Raw genomic sequence first — 17,202 nt, forward strand, 5'->3', positions numbered from 1 at the left:
ACGGCCAAACCCGGACGACGCTGAGCCGATTGTGCGCCGCCCAATCACGGCCGGTTGTGATACAGCCTTAATTCGAACCAGGGTGTCTGTAGTGACTAGATATGCAGTGCCTTAGACTGCTGCGCCACTCGGGAGCCCGGAATGGCGTTTACAAGATAAACATTTTAAACTGACTTGCCTAGTTAAATCAAATAAAAAAAACTGTATAGAAAGCATAGGCCTGCCTTGTGCCGTATAATCTTCAGTCAATTTACAAGATGTCTCCAGTGCTTTATTATCGTGCATGCACATTTATTTAGACTATACCCAATCTTTTTTTTCCTGTCCTTTTGTTACCCTCTTGTTTTCACTTTAAATGTCAACCATTCACTGTTATGCAATGTTCGTTTGACCGTTTTTGCAAGGATGATGATGCCCAAACATATAGGTGGAATTTGTCTGTATTTGACCCCAGCAAAACAAATAATAAAAACAAATGATCTACACATTTAGGGACGCTACTCAGCTGACTGTAGAGGTCGCCGGAGCGGTAGGATACTGTAAGATTACGTCAGTAAAGATGGAAGCGCGTAGTCAGACGCTGGAGCTGAGCGAAGTCCAAAAAGAAGAGGAAGAAGTGGATCATGAATATTTTTCTTCCCTATTCCAAGTAAGTGCTGATTAGGGATGGATACGTGTATTTTGTGTAATGGTGACATCCAGGAGGTTTCCTTCCTTATCCTGTATTGTTTAACTGATGTAATCGGAACATTCTATGCAGACTATTCTGGAGTTCTGAAGGAAGAAAAGTATGAGGAAATGTCGGAGTCTCCTCTGCCTGGTAAGTTTTAATATGATCAGTACTACTGTACTGGACAGTCAGTCATATCACACATCTGCATGTGTTGCAAATAAAATTTGATTTGTTACATTCTTCATAAACAGTAGGTGTAGACTAACAGTGAAACGCTTACTTATGGGTCATTTTCTAACAATGCAGAGTTATATATTTCTTTTTTAAATAATCTTTATATATATATATATATCACTGCTCAAAAAAAATAAAGGGAACACTTAAACAACACATCCTAGATCTGAATGAAAGAAATAATCTTATTAAATACTTTTTTCTTTACATAGTTGAATGTGCTGACAACAAAATCACACAAAAATAATCAATGGAAATCCAATTTATCAACCCATGGAGGTCTGGATTTGGAGTTACACTCAAAATTAAAGTGAAAAACCACACTACAGGCTGATCCAACTTTGATGTAATGTCCTTAAAACAAATCAAAATGAGGCTCAGTAGTGTGTGTGGCCTCCACGTGCCTGTATGACCTCCCTACAACGCCTGGGCATGCTCCTGATGAGGTGGCGGATGGTCTCCTGAGGGATCTCCTCCCAGACCTGGACTAAAGCATCCGCCAACTCCTGGACAGTCTGTGGTGCAATGTGGCGTTGGTGGATGGAGCGAGACATGATGTCCCAGATGTGCTCAATTGGATTCAGGTCTGGGGAACGGGCGGGCCAGTCCATTGCATCAATGCCTTCCTCTTGCAGGAACTGCTGACACACTCCAGCCACATGAGGTCTAGCATTGTCTTGCATTAGGAGGAACCCAGGGCCAACCGCACCAGCATATGGTCTCACAAGGGGTCTGAGGATCTCATCTCGGTACCTAATGGCAGTCAGGCTACCTCTGGCGAGCACATGGAGGGCTGTGCGGCCCCCCAAAGAAATGCCACCCCACACCATGACTGACCCACCGCCAAACCGGTCATGCTGGAGGATGTTGCAGGCAGCAGAACGTTCTCCATGGTGTCTCCAGACTCTGTCACATCTGTCACGTGCTCAGTGTGAACCTGCTTTCATCTGTGAAGAGCACAGGGCGCCAGTGGCGAATTTGCCAATCTTGGTGTTCTCTGGCAAATGCCAAACGTCCTGCATGGTGTTGGGCTGTAAGCACAACCCCCACCTGTGGACGTCGGGCCCTCATACCACCCTCATGGAGTCTGTTTCTGACCGTTTGAGCAGACACATGCACATTTGTGGCCTGCTGGAGGTCATTTTGCAGGGCTCTGGCAGTGCTCCTCCTGCTCCTCCTTGCACAAAGGTGGAGGTAGCGGTCCTGCTGCTGGGTTGTTGCCCTCCTACGGCCTCCTCCACGTCTCCTGATGTACTGGCCTGTCTCCTGGTAGCGCCTCCATGCTCTGGACACTACGCTGACAGACACAGCAAACCTTCTTGCCACAGCTTGCATTGATGTGCCATCCTGGATGAGCTGCACTACCTGAGCCACTTGTGTGGGTTGTAGACTCCGTCTCATGCTACCACTAGAGTGAAAGCACCGCCAGCATTCAAAAGTGACCAAAACATCAGCCAGGAAGCATAGGAACTGAGAAGTGGTCTGTGGTCCCCACCTGCAGAACCACTCCTTTATTGGGGGTGTCTTGCTTATTGCCTATAATTTCCACCTGTTGTCTATTCCATTTGCACAACAGCATGTGAAATGTATTGTCAATCAGTGTTGCTTCCTAAGTGGACAGTTTGATTTCACAGAAGTGTGATTGACTTGGAGTTGCATTGTGTTGTTTAAGTGTTCCCTTTATTTTTTGAGCAGTATATATATATATATATATATATATATATATATATATATATATATATATATATATATATTTTATATATATTTAAAGTGACACAAGGAATAAATACACAGTGAATACTAATAACGAGTAAAAATAACATGGCCATATCCTGGGAGTACCTAGTCGCTACAGGGGTACAAGGTAATTGAGGTAACTATGTACAGATAGTAGGGTTAAAGTGACTAGGCAACAGGATAGATAATTAACAGTAGCAGCAACTGTATGTGGTGAGTGTGTGTGTGTATGACATCAGTTTGCATGTGTGTTGTCAGTGTAAGTATGTGTGTGTTTTGGGGTGTCAGTGTAAGTATGTGTGTGTTTTGGGGTGTCAGTGTAAGTATGTGTGTGTGTTGGGGTGTCAGTGTAAGGATGTGTGTGTGTTTTGGGGTGTCAGTGTAAGGATGTGTGTGTGTTGGGGTGTCAGTGTAAGGATGTGTGTGTGTTGGGGTGTCAGTGTAAGGATGTGTGTGTTGGGGTGTCAGTGTAAGGATGTGTGTGTTGGGGTGTCAGTGTAAGGATGTGTGTGTTGGGGTGTCACTGTAAGGATGTGTGTGTGTGTGTGTGTTGGGGTGTCAGTGTAAGGATGTGTGTGTGTGTGTGTTGGGGTGTCAGTGTAAGGATGTGTGTGTGTTTTGGGGTGTCAGTGTAAGGATGTGTGTGTGTGTTGGGGTGTCAGTGTAAGGATGTGTGTGTGTTTTGGGGTGTCAGTGTAAGGATGTGTGTGTGTTTTGGGGTGTCAGTGTAAGGATGTGTGTGTGTGTGTTGGGGTGTCAGTGTAAGGATGTGTGTGTGTGTGTTGGGGTGTCAGTGTTAGGATGTGTGTGTGTGTTGGGGTGTCAGTGTTAGGATGTGTGTGTGTTTTGGGGTGTCAGTGTAAGGATGTGTGTGTGTTTTGGGGTGTCAGTGTCAGGATGTGTGTGTGTTTTGGGGTGTCAGTGTAAGGATGTGTGTGTGTTTTGGCGTGTCAGTGTAAGGATGTGTGTGTTTTGGGGTGTCAGTGTAAGGATGTGTGGGTAGAGTCCAGTGTGTGTGCATAGTCATTGCAGGAGAGTTAGCGCAAAAAAGGGTAAGTGCAGGAAGCCATTTGAGTCCCTATTTAGAAGTCTTGTTTAGCCGTTTTCTGGCTTGAGGGTAGAAGCTGTTTATGGTCCTGTTGGTTCTAAACATGGTACCACCTGCCGTGCGGTAGCAGAGGGAACAGTCTGCCTGTGTAGGCTGATGTGCTCTCTGTTATCTGGAGTTGCATGGCAACTGGTCCAGGAACACAAGGAAAGCAAAGGACAATGCCCAAGGATTAGTCCCCCCCCCCCTTCTGAGGGGCCAAAATGTTTCTCTCTGTTACAGTATCCAGAGAACTGACTATTGTGATAGAATAAGGCTATAGTATCCATGTTTTTGTAAATGTTTCTATCTGCGACTTGGTCACTGAGGATAACTCTGATGCTATCTATATGGATGGATGATCTCTGTGGTAACTTGTACTTGTACAAGGTGAACTCTGAATTCGGACATTTTGTGACGTTTTTCTGTTCGTTTTGGACTTTGATGCTGTGACACCCTGTGGAGATTGGGGCTTGGTGTGTATCATTTGATTGGTCAATGGTGGATGATTTTGGGTTGAAAGGTTACACCTACAGATGATATCAATGGAAAGGAAATGCCTTTGTTCTCTCTCATCCTGTATCCAGTCCATGGAGGTAGGTTTTATGTTCTCTCTTATCCTGTATCCAGTCCATGGAGGTAGGTTTTATGTTCTCTCTCTCTCTCATCCTGTATCCAGTCCATGGAGGTAGGTTTTATGTCCTCTCTCTCATCCTGTATCCAGTCCATGGAGGAAGGTTTTATGTTCTCTCTCTCATCCTGTATCCAGTCCATGGAGGTAGGTTTTATGTTCTCTCTCTCTCTCATCCTGTATCCAGTCCATGGAGGAAGGTTTTATGTTCTCTCTCTCATCCTGTATCCAGTCCATGGAGGTAGGTTTTATGTTCTCTCTCTCATCCTGTATCCAGTCCATGGAGGTAGGTTTTAATCTCCCAATGTCTGGTGGAAAGCAGACTGAATCAGGTTTTCCTCTAGGACTTTACCTGTGCTTAGCTCCATTCCATTTCTTTTTTCATCCTGAAAACTTTCCCAGTCCCTAACGATTACAAGCATACCCATAACATGATGTACTGTAGCCACCACTTTGCTTGAAAATATGGAGAGTGGTACTCAGTAATGTGTTTTATTGGATTTGCCCCAAACATAACACTTTGTATTCAGGGCAAAAAAGTTAATTGTTTAGCAATTGTTTTTTCTGTATTACTTTAGTGCGTTCTTGCAAACATTATGCGTGTTTTGGAATATTTTTTATTCTGTACAGGCTTCCTTCTTTTCACTCTGTCAATTAGGTTAGTTTTGTGGAGAAACTACAATGCTCTTGATTCATCCTCAGTTTTCTCCTATCACAGCCATTAAACTCTGTAACTATTTAAAGTCACCATTGGCCCCATGCTGAAATCAATGAGCGGTTTCCTTCCTCTCTGGCAACTGAGTTAGGAAGGACTCCTGTATCCTTGTAGTGACTGTGTGTATTGATACATCATCCAAAGTGTAATTAATAACTTCACCATGCTCAGAGGGATAGTCAATCTCTGTTTTAAAAATAAAAAAAATACCCATCTACCAACAGGTGTCCTTCTTTGCGAGGCATTGGAAAACCTCCCTGGTCTTTGTGGTTGAATCTGTTTGAGGGACCTTACAGATACTTGTATGTGTAGGGTACAGAGATGAGGTAGTCATTCAAAAATCATGTTAAACACTATTATTGCTCACAGAGTGAGTCCATGTAAACGTATTATGTGACTTGTATACTTCTGAACTTATTTAGGCTTGTCATAACAAAAGGGTTGTATCCTTATTGACTCCAGACATTACAGCTTTTCATTTTTTATTAATTTGCAACATTTTATAAAAACATTATTCCACTTCGACATTATGGAGTATTGTGTGTAGACCAGTGACAAAGAAATCTACATTTTAATAAATTTAGGCTGTAACACAACAAAATGTGGAAAAAGTCAAGGGGTGTGAATACATTCTGAAGGCACATTTAGTCAATGTATTAATATAACTACTGTATGGAATACTTTTACATGTACTGGAGGACTTGTTACTCATATGTTTGATATCCAATTGTTTCAGCTAAGTTAGGGGTGAGTAGTCAAGGAACGGTGGAGGGATTTCTGATAGACAGACTGATAGATAGATATGGAGGTTTTAGGAAGTCTCTTTGTTTAACTAAACACTCTGTCTTCAGCAGGAGAGAGCCCAACCTCTACCTCTGACAGCGGAATGAGTTGTTCTGCAGCAGGGGAGCCAGACCTTTACAAGACCAAACCAGATAAAACATATGACTGCTCCCAGTGTGGAAAAAGATTCTCACAACTATCAAACCTGAAATTCCATTGCACAATTTATACAGGAGAGAAGCCTCATATCTGTGATCAGTGTGGGAAGAGTTTCTCGAGACCAAAACATCTGAAAAAACATAAGACAATTTATACAGGAGAGAAACCACACATATGCTCTTTGTGTGGAAAGGGATTTTCCTTGAAACATCACCTAACATCTCACAATAGAGTTCATAGTTTGAAAATACCTAGTGGTATTTTGGAGAAACCTTACCACTGCTTTGACTGTGGCAAAGACTTTGTCATCAGGCTTCGTAGTCCACCAAAGAATACATATAGGTGTGAAACCCTACCATTGCATACAATGCGGAAAAGGCTTCTCTAACTCTGGAAACCTGAATTTGCATGAAAGAATACATACAGGAGAGAAGCCTTACATCTGCCTGTGTGGTAAGGGTTTCTCACATTTAGGTAACATGAAATAACACCAGCGGGTGCATAGTGGAGACAAACTTTACCGATGCTCAGAGTGCGATAAGAGTTTTTCCCACCGCCCAAAACTTCAAGTTCATCAGCTTATTCACAGTGTACACCCTCCGCCTGCTAGTGTGTGCTCTGTGTGTAGTAAAGTGTTTTCACGGGTAGATCGCATGAAGGAGAATTACCAAAGTTTGCACAGTTCCGAGAAACCTCACTACTGCTCAGACTACGGGAAACGCTTCTCTTCAACTGGAGATCTAAGAAGGCACAAGAGAGGCCACACCGGAGTGAAACCTTACGAATGCCCCCAGTGTGGAAAGAAAAGTGCCTTTTCATCGATTATGAAAAAACACGCGGGTTCACACTGGAGAGAAACCTTACCACTGCGCCAAGTGTGGGGGGGGTTTCTCTCAGTCAAGCAGCCTAAAGCAACATCAGTGCAGCATGCACACCTTTTAGAAAGGAAAATACACTAGAACGATGCACGGTCCAACTGCTTCTGACCAGAATATTGTCAGTTATTTTTTGTTAATTTACCCGACGATTCTACATGTTGAATCGTTGCAAACAGCTGTCGTTCGCCAGGCACCCAGCAGATAGTCACTATAACACACCATGGTGACAGTAAGTGATAGGACGACCATCCGCTGCTTTAACCGTTAATAGTCGCTGTGTGACTGAGCCTTAAAACCTTTCCATTTTCCAGTGCTCTGACTCTGCAAAGTGAGAGTTTCATTCAAAGTAGATAGTAGGTGCAACATTAAAAGGTGCATAGTGAGGGAGAAGCCTCATAGCTGCTCCAACTCTGGGAAGACTGTCTTGTTTTCAATGACTCTAAAGGTTCACCAGCTCTCTCTGTCTATGTCTCTCTCTCAGAACAGGAGCCTTCCCATTAATGCAGTGTGGAGAAGGTTTCTCATTGCTATGCTTTGTATGCACTCTCAAAATGAATTGACTGATGATGATGATGATGATAAGAAATGGTTGCTCTTGGTCAGATTATTTTCCATATAAATGAGCTTTTCTCACTTTGTTGCTTTGTATGCTGTGTCAAAATGTATTTCTGGAGAAAGGTTTTACATCCTACTGGACACTGGTTGAATCAACATTGTTTGCACGTTATTTCAATGAATTGAAGTTGAACCAACATGGAATGGATGTTGAATTGATGTCTGTGACAATAAGGATTGTGATGATGATGAAATGTGTTTCGATTTGTTTTCCTTCTAAATGAGATGCTACCTTTAAAGGTAATAGGTTGATGATTGGCATATATTCCAACATTTGTGTAATTTAAGGTTCAATAAATGTAAAATGACATCATACATTGTATGTATATTTTTGATGATGTTAAATGAACCTGAATCTGAACTGAACAGAACATGCCAACCTGCCAAGGAACCACAACCACATGGGGTTTATACAGTATGGCCACAGCAATCATTCAGACAGTAGAAAGTCCCTGCTTTCTGGAATCCTTTGTCAGGGTGGCACACACACATCTGCTGTGACCGCTTTATATAATCAGGCATACCGATAAAGTGTCCATCCCAGAGAATTCGATGTCAATTTCTCTACCATAACCTACCTCCAACTTCGTTTTAGAGAATTTGGCAGTACGTCCAACCGGCCTCACAGCCGCAGACCACGTGTAACCACGCCAGCCCAGGACCTCCTCATCTGGCTTCTTCACCTGCAGGATTGTCTGAGACCAGCCACCCGGACAGCTGATGAATATGTAGAGTATTTCTGTTTGTAATAAAGCCCTTTTGTGAGGGTAAAACTAATTCTGATTGGCTGGGCCTGGCACCCCAGTGGGGTATTTGGGCCTATGCCCTCCCAGGCCCATCCATGGCTGCACCCCTGCCCAGTCATGTGAAATCCAAAGATTACACCTAATTCATTTATTTCAATTGACTGATTTCTTTATATGAACTGTAAGTCAGTAAAATTGTTGAAATTGTTGCGTTTATATTTTTGTTCACTATATAAAGAAACTATTATGTTATAATAAGTCTTGTTAACTGGCCTCTCCTTCACACAGACAGGACTAGCCATAGTCCCATTTTGCTTAAAAGCCCAGTGCAGTCAAAAACGTGATTTTCCTGTCTTTTATATATATTTCCACACTATGATGTTGGAATAATACTGTGAAATTGATGAAAATGCCATTTTAGTGTAAGAGCCGTTTTGGTGGGATGGCGTTTTGGCCTGCCTGGTGATGTCACTCCCCACTCAGACCACTCCCAGACAGTCCTAGCAAAATTCTTGCTTGATAAATTTCTCTTTGCTAAGATACTATTTTTGTTTAATGTTGACCGTTTTTAATTTCAAACAATCCACAGTAAGGTATTTAATTATTACCCAGAAATTATTTTATATTGAGACAAAAAGAAAGGAAGTGAACATTTAAGCTTTCCTGAATAACTGCCTGCTGGGAGCATATGTGGCCACATTATCATAGGGCAACTTGGGAGAATGATGATCTGCAACAGACAGCGCATCTCAGTATCCGAGCTTAAAATACAGCCAGACTGGCCTTCTACGCTAAACTGGCAAGAGTAGATCCACAACTGATCCAAATGGACTTAAATATTCAGGACTTATGCCCCACTATTCAAATGGCACTTGCAGCCTATAGTAGAATTGTACTCACTTGAAAACAATAATGTAATTTTGCATTGCATTGTGGTGTTGTAGGCTAGTCTAGGTAGAATAATTGTATTGCCCCTAAACAAGATCAATAGGGGAGCTTTTTAAACTGCATGTCTCATGTCTTAACTGTTCTTTCATGCGCAATGATGAACCTGGCTTCTCCTCTTTTATATTGAAAATTGGTGCAGCTTTGAATTATTTATGTGTGGTATGATTGCTAGTTGCATATTGCAGATCTGGACAAACTATCCACTATTTTCACTGACTGGTGGATAGAGGGCAGGATAGACTGTTAGACTGGTAGAATATACTGACCTGTGGTATGGTAAAAGTTAGCACACAGAAAAGAGTAGAGCATAAAGGAAGTACCAAAACACCTTGATATAGGGGAGGAGCATGCAAGCAGATGAGGAAATTTGGCTCGAATGAAATAAATTATAAAGTAAAACCTGCAACATGGGGAATGTAAACCTGGGAAAAAATGCCCTATCGTCCCGTGTCCAATAAAAAATAAAACAATCCTCCTCAAACCAATAAAAGAAGCTTGACAACCCTCCCCTATTTTGGACCACCACTGTCCCTACATTCTAAAAAGTACTGAATTCCAAAATCATTTTGGAAAACATAAAATCTTATACTGTACAACCTGTACACGTATTATCCCATTTTAGTCAGTAATCATTCATATGTAGTCCACACAATCTGATCAAACCATGAAAATTGTTGCAAGTCCATGTTTTTCCTGGTTCTGTATGTGGTCATACAAGACCAGTGCACCATGGATAATGTGTTATTTATGTAGTATGTTAAGTAATGGACAGTGTTTCTTTTGTATCCTATTCAATTTCTTTGTGCTACAAGACTTTGTGAGCCTGATGCAGACCAGATCAATGAACTGAGAGATACTGCAGTCTATCAGGACTTCAGGTACAGTGACAGTGGGTGATAAACTTGTAGTGTAGGACAGACACGTACAACTAATAAAATACATCTCTCTTTCATCTGCACACTCTTAGAAAAAATGGTGATATCTAGAATATCTCATTTATAACCTGCCCAAGACCCACTCCAATTCATATACCGCCCCAACAGATCCACAGATGACGCAATCTCAATCGCACTCCACACTGCCCTTTCCCACCTGGACTAAAAGAGGACCTACAGTTGAAGTGGGAAATTTACATACACCTTAGCCAAATACATTTAAACTGTCTTTCACAATTCCTGACATTTAATCCTAGTAAAAATGTGTTAAGATCACCACTTTATTTGAATAATGTGAAATGTCAGAATAATAGTAGGGAGAATTATTTATTTCAGCGTTTATTTCTTTCATAACATTCCCAGAGGGTCAGATGTTTACATACACTCAATTAGTATTTGGTAGCATTGCTTTTAAATTGTTTAACTTGTGTCAAATGTTTCGGGTAGTCTTCCACAAGCTTCCCACAATAAGTTGGGTAAATTTTGGCCCATTCCTCCTGACAGAGCTGGTGTAACTGAGTCAGGTTTGTGGGCCTCCTTGCTCGCACATGCTTTTTCAGTTCTGCCCAAACATTTTCTATGGGATTGAGGTCAGGGCTTTGTGATGGCCACTCCAATACCTTGACTTTGTTGTCCTTAAGCCATTTTGCCACAACTTTGGAAGTATGCTTGGGGTCATTGTCCATTTGGAAGACCCATTTGTGACCAAGCTTTAACTTCCTGACTGATGTCTTGAGATGTTGCTTCAATATATCCACATCATTTTCCTTCCTCTTGATGCCATCTATTTTGTCAAGTACACCAGTCCCTCCTGCAGCAAAGCACCCCTACAACATGATGCTGCCACCCCCATGCTTCACGGTTGGGATGGTGTTCTTCGGCTTGCAAGCCTCCCCCTTTTTCCTCCAAACATAACTATGGTCATTATGGCCAAACAGTTCTATTTTTGTTTCATCAGACCAGAGGACATTTCTCCAAAAAGTACGATCTTTGTCCCCATGTACAGTTGCAAACTGTAGTCTGGCTATTTTATGGTGGTTTTGGAGCAGTGGCTTCTTCCTTGCTGAGCGGACTTTCCGGTTACGTCGATATAGGACTTGTTTTACTGTGGATATTGACACTTTTGTACCTGTTTCCTCCAGCATCTTCACAAGGTCCTTTGCTGTTGTTCTGGGATTGATTTGCACTTTTCGCACCAACGTACGTTAATCTCTAGGAGACAGAACGCATCTCCTTCCTGAGCGGTATGACGGCTGCGTGGTCCCATGGTGTTTATACTTGCATACTATTGTTTGTACAGATGACCGTGGTACCTTCAGTCTTGGCTGATTTTATTTTGATTTTCCCATGATGTCAAGCAAAGAGGCACTGAGTTTGAAGGTAGGCCTTGAAATACATCCACAGGTACACCTCCAATTGACTCAAATGATGTCAGTTGGCCTATCAGAAGCTTCAAAAGCCATGACATCATTTTCTGGAATTTTCCAAGCTATTTAAAGGCACAGTCAACTTAGTGTATGTAAACTTCTAACCCACTGGAATTGTGATACAGTGAATTATAAGTGAAATAATCTATCTGTAAACAATTATTGGAAAAATTACTTGTGTCATGCACAAAGTAGATGTCCTAACTGATTTGCCAAAACTATAGTTTGTTATCAAGAATATTTGAAAATCGAGTTTTAATGACTCCAACCTAAGTGTATGTAAACTTCCGACTTCAACTGTATGTGAGAATGCTGTTCATTGACTACAGCACAGCATTCAACACCATAGTGCCCACAAAGCTCATCACTAAGCTAAGGACCCTGGGACTAAACATCTACCTCTACAACTGAAACCTGGAATTCCTGACGGGCCGCCCCAGGTGGAAAGGGTAGGAAACAACACATCTGCCACACTGATCCTCAACACAGGGGCCCCTCAGGGGTGCGTGCTTAGTCCCCTCCTGTGCTCCCTGTTCACCCACGACTGTGTGACCAAGCACAACTCCAATACCATCATTAAGTTTGCTGATGACACAACAGTGGTAGGCCTGATCGCCGACAACGATGAGACAGCCTATAGGGGCGAGGTCAAAGACCTGGCAGTGTGGTGCCAGGACAACAACCTCTCCCTTAATGTGAGCAAGACAAAGGACCTGATCATGGACTACAGAAAAAGGTGGGCCGAACACACCCCCATTCACATCGACAAGGCTGTAGTGGAGCGGGTTGAGAGTTTCAAGTTCCTTGGTGTCCACATCACCAACAAACTATCATTGTCTAAACACACGAAGACAGTCGTGAAGAGGGCACGACAATGCCTTTTCCCCATCAGGAGACTGAAAAGATTTGGCATGGGTCCCCAGATCCTTAAAAATTTCTACAACTGCACCATCGAGAGCATCCTGACTATTTGCATCACCGCCTGGTATGGCAACTGCTCGGCATCCGACCTTAAGGCACTACAGACTACAGAGGTACGTCACTGGGGCCAAGCTTCATGCCTTCCAGGACTTATATACTAGGCTGTGTCAGAGGAAGGACCAAAAAATTGTCAAAGACTCCACTCACCCAAGTCATAGACTGTTCTCTCTGCTACCGCACGGCAAGCGGTAATGGAGCGCCAAGTCTAGGTCCAAAAGACTCCTTAAAACCTGTTAGGGCTAGGGGGCAGTATTGACACGGCCGGATAAAAAACGTACCCGATTTAATCTGGTTACTACTCCTGCCCAGTAACTAGAATATGCATATAATTATTGGCTTTGGATAGAAAACACCCTAAAGTTTCTAAAACTGTTTGAATGGTGTCTGTGAGTATAACAGAACTCATATGGCAGGCCAAAACCTGAGAAGATTCCATGCAGGAAGTGGCCTGTCTGACAAGGTGTTGTTTATCTTGGCTCTTTTTATTGAAGTCTGAGGATCTTTGCTATAACGTGACACTTCCTACGGCTCCCATAGGCTCTCAGAGCCCGGGAAAAAGCTGAACGATATCGAGGCAGCCTCTGGCTGAAACACACTATCGCGTTTGGCAAGTGGCCGATCAGAGTACTATGGGCTTAGGCGCGTGCCCGAGTCGACCCCATGCTTTATTTTCTTTCGTCTGTTTACCTAAACGCAGATTCCCGGTCGGAATATTATCGCTTTTTTTATGAGAAAAATGGCATAAAAATTGATTTTAAACAGCGGTTGACATGCTTCGAAGTACGGTAATGGAATATTTAGAATTTTTTTGTCACGAATTCCGCCATGCTCGTCACCCTTATTTACCCTTTCGGATAGTGTCTTGAACGCACGAACAAAACGCCGCTATTTGGATATAACAATGGATTATTTGGGACCAAACCAACATTTGTTATTGAAGTAGAAGTCCTGGGAGTGCATTCTGACGAAGACAGCAAAGGTAATAACATTTTTCTTATAGTAAATCTGACTTTGGTGAGTGCTAGACTTGCTGGGTGTCTAAATAGCTAGCCCTGTGATGCCGGGCTATCTACTGAGAATATTGCAAAATGTGCTTTCACCGAAAAGCTATTTTAAAATCGGACATATCGAGTGCATAGAGGAGTTCTGTATCTATAATTCTTAAAATAATTGTTACGTTTTTTGTGAACGTTTATCGTGAGTAATTTAGTAAATTCACCGGCAGTGTTCGGTGGGAATGCTAGTCACATGCTAATGTAAAAAGCTGTTTTTTGATATAAATATGAACTTGATTGAACAAAACATGCATGTATTGTATAACATAATGTCCTAGGGTTGTCATCTGATGAAGATCATCAAAGGTTAGTGCTGCATTTAGCTGTGGTTTGGGTTTATGTGACATTATATGCTCGCTTGAAAAATGGGTGTCTGATTATTTCTGGCTGGGTACTCTGCTGACATAATCTAATGTTTTGCTTTCGTTGTAAAGCCTTTTTGAAATCGGACAGTGTGGTTAGATTAACGAGAGTCTTGTCTTTAAAATGGTGTAAAATAGTCATATGTTTGAAAAATTGAAGTTTTTGCATTTTTGAGGTATTTGAATAACGCGCCACGGGATTACACTGGCTGTTGAGTAGGTGGGACGCAAGCGTCCCACCTAGCCCATAGAGGTTAACAGTTTCTACCCCCAAGCCATAAGACTGCTGACAATTAATAAAATTGCCAACCGGACTATTTTCATTGACACCCCCACCCATTTGTTTTTACACTGCTGCAACTCACTGTTTGTTATCTATGCATAGTCACTTTACCCCTACCTACACTACAAATTACCTCGACTAATCTGTGCCCCGCACATTGACTTGGTACCAATTTCGGGAGTTTTGCCCATTCTTCTCTGCAGATCCTCTGAAGCTCTGTCAGGTTGGAACGGGTGCGTCGCTGCACATCTATTTTCCGGTCTCTGCAGAGATGTTTGATCGGGATGAAGTCCAGGCTTTGGCTGGGCCACTCAAAGACATTCAGAGACTTGTCCCGAAGCCACTCCTGCATTGTCTTGGTTGTGTGCTTAGGGTTCTTGTCCTGTTGGAAGGTGAACCTACGCCCCAGTCGGAGGTCCTGAGCATTCTGGAGCAGGTTTTCATCAAGGATCTCTCTGTACTTTGCTCCGTTCATCTTTCCCTCAATCCAGACTTCTCTCCCAGTCCTTGCCGCTGAAAAACATCCCACCATGCTTCACCGTAGGGATGGTGCCAGGTTTCCTCCAGACGTGACACCTGGCATTCAGGCCAAAGAGTTCAATCTTGGTTTCATCAGACCAGAGAATCTTGTTTCTCATGGTCTGAAAGTCCTTTAGGTGGCTTTTGGCAAACTCCAAGCGTGCTGTCATGTGCCTTTTACTGAGGAATGACTTCCGTCTGGCCACTCGACCATAAAGCCCTTATTGGAAGAGTGCTGCAGAGAGGATTGTTCTTCTGGAAGGTTCTCCTATCTCCACAGAGGAACTCTGGAGTTCTGTCAGAGTGACCATCGGGTTCTTGGTCAGCTCCCTGACCAAGGCCCTTTTTTTTATTTTTTAAAATTGAACCTTTATTTAACTAGGCAAGTCAGTGAATAATAAATTCTTATTTACAATGACGGCCTACACCAGCCAAACCCGGACGACACTGGGCCAATTGTGCGCCGCCCTATGGAACTCCCATTCACGGTCGGTTGTGATACAGCCTGGATTCGAACCAGGGTGTCTGTAGTGATGCCTCTAACACTGAGATGCAGTACCTTAGACCGCTGTGCCACTCAGGATGAGCCCTTCTCCCCTGATTGTTCAGTTTGGCCTGGTGGACAGCTCTAGGAAGAGTCTTGATGGTTCCAAACTTCTTCCATGTAAGAATAATTGAGGCCACTGTGTTCTTTGGGACCTTCAATGCTGCTGAATTATTTTGGTACCCTTGCTCAGATCTGTGCCTCGACACAATCCTGTCTCGGAGCTCTGTGGACAATTCCTTTGACAGCATGGCTTGGTTTCTGCTCTGTCATGCACTGTCAACTGTGGAACCTTATATAGAAAGGTGTGTGCCTTTCCAAATAATGTCCAATTAATTGAATTTACCACAGGTGGACTCCAATCAAGTTGTAGAAAGATCTCAAGGATGATCAATAGAAACAGGATGCACCTGAGCTCAATTTCAGGTCTCATAGCTAAGGGTCTGAATACTTATGCAAATAAGGTATTTCTGTTTCTAAAAACCTGTTTTCGCTTTGTCATTATGGGGTGTTGTGTGTAGATTGCTGAGAATTTGTATTTATTTAATCAATTTTGAAATAAGGCTGTAACGTAACAAAATGTGGAAAACTCATGGGGTCTGAATACTTTCCGAAGGCGCTGTACATGTACAAATTACCTCAACTAACCTGTACCCCCGCACATTTACTCTCTACTGGTTCCCACTGTATATAGCCTCGTTATTGTTATTTTATGGTTTTTACTTTAGTTTATTTAGTAAATATTTAATCTCTTTCTTGAACTCTATTGTTGGTTAAGGGCTTGTAAGTAAGCATTTCATGGTAAGGTTGTACCTGTTGTATTCGGTGCATGTGACAAATACAATTTGATTTGAGTAGCTGGGCCTTGGTATATGTAACGAGCAACATTAACTGATAGTATTTGTATTTTTCCTCTCATATCTTTTTCATCACCTTGGTATTTATTGACCTTCAACATCCTAGAGGAGAACATAAAATTCCTTTACTTTTGCTCTTTCTCGCTCTCTCTCTCGATCTCAATTCAATTCAAGGCTTTATTGGCATGGAAAATATATGTTAACATTGCCAAAGCAAGTAAAGTAGATAATATACAAAGTGAAATAAATGATATAAATGAACAGTAAACATTACACTCACAGAAGTTCCAAAAAAATAAAGACATTACAAATGTCATATTATGTCTATATACAGTGTTGTTACGATGTGCAGATGGTTAAAGTCCAAAAGGGAACATAAATAAACATAAATATGGGTTGTATTTACAATGGTGTTTGTTCTTCACTGGTTGCCCTTTTCTTGTGGCAACAGGTCACAAATCTTGCTGCTGTGATGGCACACTGTGGTATTTCACCCAGTATATATGGGAGTTTATCAAAATCGGGTTTGTTTTCTAATTTTGTTTTTCTCCAATGAAATGACATTTTATTGGTCACATATACATGGTTAGCAGATGTTAATGCGAGTGTAGCGAAATGCTTGTGCTTCTAGTTCCGACAGTGCAGTAATATCTAACAAGCAATCTAGCAATTCCCAAACAACTACCTAATACACAGAAATCTAAAGGGGTGAATGAGAATATGTACACTACCGTTCAAAAGTTTGGGGTCACTTAGAAATGTCATTGTTTTTGAAAGAAAAACACCATTAAAATAACATCAAAATGATCAGAAATACAGTGTAGACATTGTTAATGTTGTAAATGACCATTGTAGCTGGAAACGTCAGATTTTTTATGGAATATCTACACAGGCGTACTGAGGCCCATTATCAGCAACCATCACTCCTGTGTTCCAATGGCACGTTGTGTTAGCTAATCCAAGTGTGTCATTTTAAAAGGCTAATTGATCATTAGAAAACCTTTTTGCAATTATGTTAGCACAACTGAAAACT

The 17,202-nt window shown here is 42.1% G+C and overlaps 1 long non-coding RNA gene across 1 annotated transcript; it reads left to right on the forward strand.

The window, feature by feature from the left end:
• The first annotated feature begins 506 nt into the window (after nt 1-506).
• LOC106563795 (uncharacterized) lies at nt 507-7,825 on the forward strand. Its single transcript, XR_001319322.2, has 3 exons — nt 507-649; nt 761-820; nt 5,929-7,825. It is a non-coding gene; the product is annotated as an uncharacterized lncRNA (long non-coding RNA).
• Nucleotides 7,826-17,202: the final 9,377 nt, after the last annotated feature.

The sequence above is a fragment of the Salmo salar genome, chromosome ssa11 (genome assembly GCF_905237065.1).
Source record: "Salmo salar chromosome ssa11, Ssal_v3.1, whole genome shotgun sequence".
NCBI classification, from domain to species: domain Eukaryota; kingdom Metazoa; phylum Chordata; class Actinopteri; order Salmoniformes; family Salmonidae; genus Salmo; species Salmo salar.